The 11,343-nt window shown below is 42.9% G+C and overlaps 1 pseudogene; it reads left to right on the top strand.

The window, feature by feature from the left end:
- Positions 1 to 9,576: 9,576 nt before the first annotated feature.
- On the top strand, positions 9,577 to 10,034 carry LOC102771153 (annotated as a pseudogene).
- Positions 10,035 to 11,343: the final 1,309 nt, after the last annotated feature.

Raw genomic sequence — 11,343 nt, 5'->3', positions numbered from 1 at the left:
GGAAGCGGTGCCCAACCCCCCCAATCGGCCCTACCCTGAGCATGACTGAGAGTGTCATCGCAACCTCCTGATCCACCCTGCTCTGTGCATGACAGGGGGCGGCACCCCAACTCCCCAATCGACCCTCTTCTGAGCCCGACCAGGAGCTGCGGGGCAGGCACCTAGGGATTGGGCCTGCCCTCTGCCACCCGGGAGTGGGCCTAAGCCAGCAGGTTGTTATCACCCAAGGGGTCCCAGGCTGTGAGAGGGCACAAGTGGGGCTGAGGGACACCCTCCCTGCCAGTGCACAAATTTTTGTGCACTGGGCCTTTAGTCCATATATAAAGGAATAAAGTTGAAGGATAGATAAACAAAATGTGGTGTTTCCACAAAATGGAATAGGGTTCATCTACAAAAAGGAATGAAGTACTGAAACATATTACAACGTGGATGAACCTTGAAAACATTAAGTAAAAGAAGGCAGACAGAAAAGATCACGTGTTATATAAATCTGGTTTGTATCAAATGTCCACAACAGACAAATCCATAGACACAAAAGCAGAGTAGTGGTTGCCAGGAAGGGGGGAAGGGGTGATGAAAATGTTCTGGAATTAGATAGTGGTGACGGTTATACAACATTGTGAATATACATTGAGTTGTACACTTTAAACAGATGAATTTTATGTTATGTGTGAATTATATCTCAATTAAAAACAAACATCTGGTAAGTACTCTTAGAGGAATGTTCACAGAGTGGGTGGAGAGATTCAGCATATTAAACAGGCCAGAACTTGTGTTTTAGGGTTGGACTCTCGTTCCAAAGCTAGACCTGTGTCTTTGTGACCTTGGACAGGTTACTTAATGCCACAAAAATGAGTATCATCATCAGCAAAACGGACGATAAGCATACCTACGTCATGGGCTTGCTGTGCAAATTAGATAGGACACTGTGTAGAACACTCAATAAGTAGTCAACAAGTATAGCCTTGTCTTTCTCCCCTCAACCTCTTCTTAATGCTATCTTAGGTGGAATTAATGTTGGGTGTAAAATCAAAGCAGAGAAAAGGCCTCGCTGGTGTCTGAATGATGAGAAAGTCAATGAGGCAGTTGGAAGCAGGGGAAGGTATTTTAGAGTCAGAAAATAAAGACCCCGAAAGCCAAGGAAGGAGCTTTGGATTTAGACTTTTATTATTTAGCCCCCAAATCAGCTGAAGTTTTAGGGAAAAGAGGAATGTGAAGATATTTGTTCTTTGGATGAGAACAGAGGAAAGGGTGGCCCAGAATAGCCAAGAACAGTAGCTCTGGGACCTCAGGAGAAGATGCAGATTTTTCACTTCATTAATATACAACAAGGACTGCATCTTAGAGAACTTGATGTGGTCTACTTGCTGAAAATGAGTTCCTAGTGATTATTTGATGACAGATTTTCTATATTTAATTGCTTGCGCCAGCAAGTATTTTTTTTTTTTTAATCCTCACACCTGAGGATATTTTTCCATTGATTTTTAGAGAGAGTGGAAGAGAGAGGGAAAGACAGAGAGAAACACTGATGTAAGAGAAACACGTCGATTGCTTGCCTCCTGCACGTGCCCCGAACCAGGGCCCTGGCCGGGGAGGAGCCTGAAACCGAGGTACGTGCCTTTGACCGGAATCAAACCCAAAAGCATTCAGTCCACAGGCCAACGCTCTATCCACTGAGCCAAACTGGCTAGGGCCATAACAGAAAATCTTAAAAAGCAACTGCAACAGGCATTTTTTAAAGAGAGAGAGAGCGAGAGAGAGAGAGAGAGAAACATCAATGATGAGACAATCATTGATTGGCTGCCTCCTGCACGCCTCCTACTGGGGATCAAGCCCACAACCCAGGTATGTGCCCTTGACTGGAATCAAACCTGGGACCCTTCAGTCTGCAGGCTGACGCTCTATCCACCGCGCCAAACCAGCTAGGGCAACCAGTAAGTATTTTGATAAAACCAAACTTCAATGATTCCAGCAAAAGATGGTACTTATTGTGGGAGCAGTGCAATATCCAGTCTGAGTACTACGTGGCAAAATTGAAAGCGTTTGTTCTAATTTTGACTCAAGCAGGTTATGTAACTTGCTCTGTATTTACTTCCCTTTCAGAGAACAAATGACAACTTTAATCTGACTTCAAACTATTATGAAAATAAATAAACATTTCAAAGCTCTTTGAAGTTCAATGATGGAAAATACCCTTTAAATCCAAAATTTCACTACATAAATAGACAGTAAATTATTATTCTTTTCCTTAATCAATTTTTAGTGTACCCCCCACGCTGGTCTTGCCCTTGAACATTTCTACAAATACAAAAAACTTTCTGAATTCCTATTCTGAAAAAATGTCTCTACAGTATATTGTAGTAGGAATAAGCCCTAAATACATGCACATAGTGCATTGTGGTTATACAACACGTTGACAAATACGATCACATTTAGATTAATTGATTTCTCCCCAAAGTTCATCCGGTAAAAATTACTGTTATCTCTGCTTTAGTGATAATCAACTTGGTATTCAGAGGTTAAATGAATTGCCGAAGATCACTGGCTGGAAATGCACAGTTCCAGTTCTTAAACTCAGCTTTTTAACTCCAAATTTCTAGCCCTGCCAATCTTCCTGCATTAAACTAGACCAAGATTTACATACACACACACACACACACACACACACACACGAATATTTAATTACCTAACAAATATTCCATACCTGTCACAGAGAATGGATTGCTTCTGGGCTCTTAAATATACCATATTGAGACAGAGGACATTTATTGTAGATTAAGATTAAACACTATGGTATTAGCTAAGAGAAAATTACAGCTTTTACATATTTTATTTCCATAAAACTACTTCAAATAAGTAACCCAAGCATTTCTCAAAATATGTCAACATTCCAAAATTACTTAAATAAAGCTCTATACATGTTAAGTCATCATAACAAATCATTTTTCAATCAATATATATTGTACTATGCTTAGTATAGTATGTAGTGTATTTAAAATACCACACAGCAATAATAGTCTATCCTTCAGTTGAAGAATTTAATCAGGGGATAAACCTTCATAATACTTAAACTAGGTTAGAAATGTATTGATCATGCTTTTTTTTTTTTTTTTTTTAATATATTGTATTGAGTCTTCACAGAGAGGAAAGGAGAGAGATAGAGAGCCAGAAACATCGATGAGAGAGAAACATCGACCAGCTGCCTCCTGCACACTCCCCACTGGGGATGTGCCCGCAACCAAGGTACATGCCCTTGACCGGAATCGAACCTGGGACCCTTCAGTCCGCAGGCCGACGCTCTATCCACTGAGCCAAAGCGGCCTCGGCTGATCATGCTTTTAGGGGTATATTTTATGATATTTTGGCATCTTGGTGGTATTACCGATAGAACAAAGACTGCCCCTCCTGGAGCTAGCTGACTCTTAGAGATAGCAAATGACTCCCCCTTCCTCTCTGAATCAGTAAGAATATATTTTAAAGAGAGAGAGAGAAGAGTATATATGTTTGTAAATAAGAAAACATGTATTTGATGCTCTTAGAAAGTCTTATTTTCTTTCATTAAAACTTGTGCAGTATGGGGAACTCCATAGATTCTCTCAATTTGAAGAAAGCTAGAGGGAAAGGTACTAGTTCAGAGTTCCTTGGGAAAATGTATCTCATATATATTTTAAAATATTCAGAAAATATATTTGGATCTAATATCTTCTATAATTTTAACCCTAAAACATCAATTAAATTGAAAGTATTCTTTTTTACTCAGAGGGACCTTAACTTTGATGTAAGGGATTGTTTCCGTTGCCAACTGCTTTCTTCCTTGCCAAGTAAGACAGTTGTTGTGAACTCTTCAGTGATGCCTTCCCAGGGATATTTTCAGATGTGGTTGGGAAAAGTCATTTCATCCCCGACCTTTGCATGTCAGGTGCTGGGATGCCGGGGTGCCGCCCGCCTGCACCCCGGCTCTCCGATTGCGATGCGGTTCTTTCTCCCTCCGATCGCCATGGTGACCACGGGCCACAGGCCCGGCTTTCCAATGGCAATCACCGCTGGGGGGCAGGCAAAGGCGGCCCCAGTTCTCTGATCCAGGGCCGGGGTACAGGGCAAAGGCAGCCCTCAGGGCAAAGGCGGCCACCCGGCTCTTGCCTGCTGCCTGGGTTTCCGATCACTGTTCTTCCATCCTTCCCCTTTCACCTCCCATCATTGCGCCTATGTAAGCAAATTAACCATCATCTTTGTTGATGGTTAACCGCCATCTTTCTTGGCAGTTAATTTGCATATCACCCTGATTAGCCAATGGGAAGCATAGCGAAGGTATGGTCAATTACCCTTTTTGTCTTTTATTAGATAGGATAGAAAGGAAGGAAGGAAGGAAGGAAGAAAATAAAGAAAAAAAGAAAGGAAGAAAGACGAAAAATCCTGATACCCAGGATGCCACCCTGAGGTTGTTTCAAATAGTGTGGGATGCTCCCCTAACACCACCAAAATAGCTTATAAAAGCTCTCCAGGTGATTCACATGTGTAGTCAGAGTTAAATGCCACTGGTGTCAGAACCATTTTTTGTACTTATAGGCTAAATCAAATTCTTTTTTTTTTTTTTTGCAAGGCAAATATCTTTATTCCTGCAGGAGGGTGCACAGGCACATGATCTGGAAGCCCACGCACCTAAATCAAATTCTAAAACCTCATGAAACTCACTCACTTTTATGTAATTATTTTTCAAACATTTCAGGATTCTGGGAATATAAAAGAGTAAAATGTTCATTTACAATGATAGAATGCAAAAGTTAAAGAGAAAAAGATTAAGAGAACAATTCCACTTATAATAGCAACAAACAATAAAATACTTAGGCATTAAAGGGAAACAAGGAACCATACTTGCAATGTATGGGAAAGAATATTTCAGGGTTTTATGGAAGGCCCTAAGGTAAGCAAAGTTTGGCATGTTTGAGGAATTGAAAAAATACTATGACACTGACATGGAAAAATATATTTCCCAAAGAGTACGTATAGTCCAATGCCATTTTGATAAAAGAGATACATAGTACACTTATGTGTATGTCAGTACATGGAAAATCAAGGAGGATTTGCAATGGGATGTTAATAATTATTATTTTGGGGCATGAAAAGAGTGAGTGGATTATAGTGGACTGTCACTATACTTCAGATATGTTCTTTAATTATTTAAATTTTTGCACAAATTTGTATTCAGGATTGACTAAAGCTAAATATTAACATTAAATTCTGTATCTTTGTATGCCTCTGTTAAATAACTTCCTTTTTTTCTATATAAAGAGTTTTTATTAGAGAGGTTCAGAAATTCAAAGTAGAATGCCCTTATATGGGTTGAAATGAAACACTGAAAAAGTCATTCTGTACTAAATTTTAAATTCATTTGACTCTAGATATTGCATTATTAAACATGCAAGTGATGAATCACCACCTTTAAATGACTTTCTTCAAAAATGAAATAAAAATATATTCGTGGCCTAGTAATCTTTGTAAACAATCCTTTCAGAGATTTGGATTACTCACTTACACAGTATTTTTGTGTTCAACGTCACCATCGCAGTGTTTTGCCATGCCCCTGCTGTTCTTCATATCAATAAGTTTTAGAAAAGGGGAAGTTTGAATGACAGGAGGCCACAAAACCAGTTTCACATCAGCATAAGAGGTTTCTAAGCTGATTGATGGGTGAGGCTTTCCTCTAGATCAGGAGCAGCCACCTAAATGGCAAAAAAGGCCTGGCAGGTGGAGGCAGGGGTTTTGAGACTGAATGAAGAACATTTGACCTCTAATTGTCTAAAGGGGGCAAGTGGAACTCAGCACCAGCCAAGAACTTACCATCAGGGAATTTGGGATCTGTTTTGCTGTCTTCTTATTTATCAAGATAAAATGGAAACCCAGATTTTTCTATAAAATGTTACCCTTTTTTTTAAACAATTGCTAAATGTTTCTTTTTTTTAATTGTTTTATTGCTTAAAGTATTACAAAGGGTATACATATGTGTCCTTTAAATAACTTTCTCAACTTTTCAACCCTGTTCTAGCTTTGCATGTTCCATAATGTATTTTGTTCTGCCTTCTGTTGTCTCTGGCATTTTATGTATTTTTGAGAGACTTATCTATCATAAATAGAACATTACAATTAAGATTTAATGTCAAACTGATATGACAGTTTATTTTTATACATTAGGCGCATACAGGCAAAAATCTATTCTCTGATACTGAAACTAGCCCATATAATAAAAGGGTAAAATGCAAATAGACCGAACGGCAGAACAACCAAACAACCAAAGCGTAATATGCTAATGATATGCAAAGGCTGCTCAACCACTTGCTATGATGTGCACTGACCACCAGGGGGTAGATGCTCTGATGGATAGGTTAGCTTGCTGCTGGGGTCCGGCTGATCGGGACTGAACGAGATGGGCCAGACACACACCCTGGAGCCCTCTTGCGATCCCTCCATGTCCTAATCGTGCACCAGTGGGGTCCCTCAGCCTGGCCTGTGCCTCTTGCAATCCGGGACCCCTCAGGGGATGTCAGAGAGCCGGTTTCAGCCTGATCCTGCAGGCCACTCCCCTTGGGAGGGCACCAGATGCAGGGCTCATGGCTGGTGAACGCTGATGTGGCAGCAGGAGCTGCTCCTGATGGGGGCTGATTGGGCATGAGCCTGCGGCAGGCACAGTGGGATGAGTGGGAGCAGCAGGTAGGAGCTGCAGGCAGCATTGGACTGTGGGTTTCGGCCCAATCCCTGCAGGCCACCCAGAGGGACCCCACCCGTGCACGAATTCGTGCACTGGGCCTCTAGTATATTTTATAATATAGCAGATGCAAGTTTAAAAAATATAAAGTGCTAACTTTAAAAAGTAAGGACTACACTATAATTTAAAAAAAATCATAGCCTTTGGAAATAGGGTAGGAGGATTATTTTCCTTTACTTTAAGCGTAATAATATGGGGCAAAATAACAACAAAAAGGTGAGCATTTATTATGTTCTACTGTTTATATACATTATTTCAATTTGTGTTTAACTTCAAAAATAACTTTGTGGCAAATATTATCCCTATTTTTCAGATCAGAAACCTGGGGATTCTGATCTGATTTAGATTAGAGGGGCTAAGTAACTTTATTCATTCAATGTCCATTTAATGAGCACTTAATTTTTTAAAAAATATATCTTTATTGATTTCAGATAAAGAGGTTTTTATTGGTGTTTTAAGAGAGTGAGTAAGGGAGAAGGTGAGAAAGAGAAACATTGATGTGAATGAGTACCATAGGTTGGCCACCTCCTACATGTCCCCCACTGGGGATCAATCTCGCAACCCAGGCATGTGCCTTTGACCGGAATCAAACCGGGACCCTTCAGTCCGCAGGCTGACGCTCTATCCACTGAGCCAAACCAGCTAGGGCAGCACTTAAGTTCTAAGAACTGGGAATACAGTGCACAAAACGCAAAGCTTACAACCTGGAGGCTGATGGGAGTACTGAAGAAATAAACCAATATGTACATAACGTGATGTCTGGTGCCTTGCAGTGTGATGAAGAAAAGTGAAGTGGGATAGGAAAAGAAAGTGATGAGAAGGCCATATTAAGGTAGGTGGTGGGGAGTGCTTTCTGAGATGGTCTGTGAGCAGAGTCCTGAAAGAAGTGAGGAAGTGAGAGCTGGGGAATACAAGAGCCAAAAAGAAAAAGCAAGGAGGCCAGTGTGGCTGAGGCAGTGAGCAACACAAAACCCCGGGCTCTCTGCTAAGAGTGATGGGAAGCCACTGGAGGATCTGAGCAGTGATGTGGTCAGATTTACAGTCTTAAAAGCTTACTTAGGCAGCTGGCTGGAGAAGAGACTACAGAGAAACCAGAGTAGAGAAGCAGGATGACCTGTCAGGAGCCGATTATGGTGGTTCAGGAGGGCGAGGCTGGGCCGAGGCTGAAAACAGTGGAGTTGGTGAGAAGTGTCACATTCGCTTGTATTTGGATGATTTCATGCATGTTCACGGTAGTCCGGCCAGAGATGAGGTTCTATTTTGTTTTGTTTGTTTTTTTTAAGATATATTTTATTGATTTTTTACAGAGAGGAAAGGAGAGGGATAGAGAGTTAGAAACATCGATGAGAGAGAAACATCGATCAGCCGCCTCCTGAACACCCCCTACTGGGGATGTGCCCACAACCAAGGTACATGCCCTTGACCAGAATCGAACCGGGGACCTTTCAGTCTGCAGGCTGATGCTCTATCCACTGAGCCAAACCGGTTAGGGCGAGGTTCTATTTTGAAGGGGGAAGCAGACAGGATTGCAAAAGGTCGCACAGCTAGGGCGTGGAAGAGCCAGGATTCATAGCTAAGTTTGTCTAATTCCAAAGCCTTGCTTATAACAACTCTTCCAGGCTGCCACGATGCGAAGCAAACATTAAGCATAAAAGCAGAGCGAAAGTGAAAGCACGTAGCGTCTCCAAGGGCTTATTGAGCACCTCTGGCTTGAAGGCTCTATGGCACCAGGCAAAACACTCCGGACTGGGAGGATAGGAGATCAGGATTCAGCTTCTTTTGCCATAGATTCTTCCTCCGTGTGGGTCACATGATGCCTCATGGCCCTTCCAGCTTTAATGTTCAGAGCTGCTACTATTCAGCACCTGGGGAAATACAGCTGGCTGTGTATAGTGCCGCCCACAAGCATACAAGGGAAGATAAGGCTGATAAGCATATGATTAACCTCCTGAGAGGTGGCAGGACTGGAGACTGTCTTCTCCGTTTCAATACTATTTGGTTTAGTAAAAGCATTTTGTTTGGGTATATTTACCTTTTTTTTTTTTAATATATTTTATTGATTTTTTACAGAGAGGAAGGGAGAGAGACAGAGAGCTAGAAACATCGATGAGAGAGAAACATCGATCAGCTGCCTCCTGCACATCTCCAACTGGGGATGTGCCCGCAACCCAGGCACATGCCCCTGACCGGAATCGAACCTGGGACCTTTCAGTCCGCAGGCCGACGCTCTATCCACTGAGCCAAACCGGTTTCGGCGGTATATTTACCTTTTAAGGAAAAGACAAAGTCAGTCTGTACCTGGTCTCATTCAATTTACAGGGTACCCTAGAATTTCATGCACTATCCATCCAACTATTCAAGCAGTTATTCCCGCAACAAGCATTTAAAACCGACTGAGCACTGTGGATAGAGCGTTGGCCTGCGGACTGAAAGGTCCCAGGTTCGATTCCGGTCAAGGGCATGTACCTGGGTTGTGCGCACTTCCCCAGTGGGGGATGTGCAGGAGGCAGCTGATCGATGTTTCTCTCTCATCGATGTTTCTAACTCTCTATCTCTCTCCTTTCCTCTCTGTAAAAAATCAATAAAATATATTTTTAAAAAAATAAAATAAAACCGACTGAGCATTAGGCATACTCAATAGCATTTACTGAGCAAATATAGGTGAAGGCAGACCTTGGTAAAAAGTTTTTTTAAAAAAAGAGTACTTTACATGTTGCTTTCTAAGATTTTACAGCAATCTTTAGGCTGTTTTTGCCCCCCCCCGCCCCCTTTTCTTTCCCACATTATAAAACTAAACCTGGCTCGCGCTTTCTCTTCGGAGGCCCACACAACGAGGAGGACAGGGGTAGGGTGTGCTGAGAGCGCAACCAGCACCCCCACGAGCCTTCTCAACAAGCCCGAGAGTAAGATGACCGCGGAGGAGCCGCAGAAGCGAGGGGAGGAAGAGTTGAACACGAGCCCGCTCTCCGTGCTCACGCCGTCCGTCAAGAACAACACCCAGGTGCTCATCAACTACCGCAAGAACAAGAACCTCCTGGGCCGGGTGAAGGCTTTTGACGGGCATTACAACATGGTGCTGGAGAATGTGGAGGAGCTGGGGACCGAGGTCCCCAAGAGTGACAAGGGCCGGAAGAAGTCCAAGCCAGTCCACAAGGACCGCTACATCTCTGCGATGTTCCCGCGCGCGGGGGATTCGGTCATTGTGGGCCTGCGGCACCCACTCATCGCCGGCAAGTAGGGGCATGCTCCCTGCTTGGCGCCAGGCCTCTCGGGCACCAGGACTGCCGGCTGTGTTTTGTAGGCATTCCTCTGCGATAGACAGGCGGATCCGTGACCTAGAATAGAGGTCAGCAAACACTGTCAGTCAAGGGCCAGATGGTAAGTCGTGGATCAATATAGCGTCTGTGGCAACTACTCAGTTCTGCCCTTCTAGCACAAAAGCAGCCGGTGACAATATATAAAAGAACAAACATGAATGTGTGCTAATAGACTTTATTTATGGATACTGAAATTTAAATCTCACATAATTTGCACTTGTCACAAAATAGTATTCTTCGTTTGATTCCCCAATTCTTAGAAAATGTAAAAACCATCATTAGCTTGATTGCTGTACAAAAACAAGAAGCAGTCTGTATTTGGCCTGTGGGCTTGTGTTACTCAGTTTGGGCTTGTGACACTGCGATTTATAATAAGAAATATATTTTAGGGCTTCGACCCCATTCCTGGCACAGAGTTCCTAAAACCCTCGTAATTCCCTCTTCTCAAGGGAGGGGAGAAGAACTGCAAGTTGAATCAATTACCACCAATAGCCAATGATTTACTCAATCATAATTATGCAATGGAGCCTTTTTAAACACGCAAAAGACAGGGTGTAGAGCGTTTCTGCATCGGGGAGCCCATGGGGGTGCTGGGAGAGTGAGGTGCCCGAAGAGGGTGCAGGGCTTGCCCAATGAGTCTCTTCCATCTGGCTGTGCTTGGCAGGAAGGGCCTTTTCACACTCATCTTGATCTTTCCTCCTGCCTCATCGTAGCTCCTATATCTCTATATCTAAGTCATTTATTAGTAAGCCACATTAGCAAATTAGTGGCCACTCCTGCTTGTTCCCTGTGGTATTCTAATTTGCAACCCCCTGCTAAGTGCTCAGCACATTCATGTGGAAGACATAGGATAGTCAGGACGATTCTGTGACCACCCACCACACCAGCATCCTGAACACTGTCTTTGAGATAGAGAAACTGCTGGTTCAGACCCCCAAACTCCAACTCGCCCTAGGAAACAAGCTTTGCAGCCACCAGGGCATTTCCTTTCCCTCTGAGACCTTAGAATCGGATCCTCCTGGTTTTCTTTCATCTCACTCTGCAGTTTGCACAGGCTTTAGCATACTTCGTGTGTTCTTCAGGTTTTTAATTTAACAGTGGAAGCAGAACTTTTCTTAGCTTGGTTACAGACCCCTCTCCAAGAGGAAGAAGACCCTACGCAAGAGAAAGCCAGGAGGTGGAGGTGAGGCACTTTAGTATCTAATTTGGGGAAACCTGGTCAATTCCCAGAGATAGCAGAGCCTGCGTTTGGAGAGGGGGCGGCGG

This window comes from Myotis davidii, unplaced genomic scaffold (assembly GCF_000327345.1).
Source record: "Myotis davidii unplaced genomic scaffold, ASM32734v1 scaffold115, whole genome shotgun sequence".
Classification (NCBI taxonomy): Eukaryota; Metazoa; Chordata; class Mammalia; order Chiroptera; family Vespertilionidae; genus Myotis; species Myotis davidii.
Note: the sequence above shows the minus strand (reverse complement) of the source record. Positions and strands in the feature narration are given on the sequence as shown.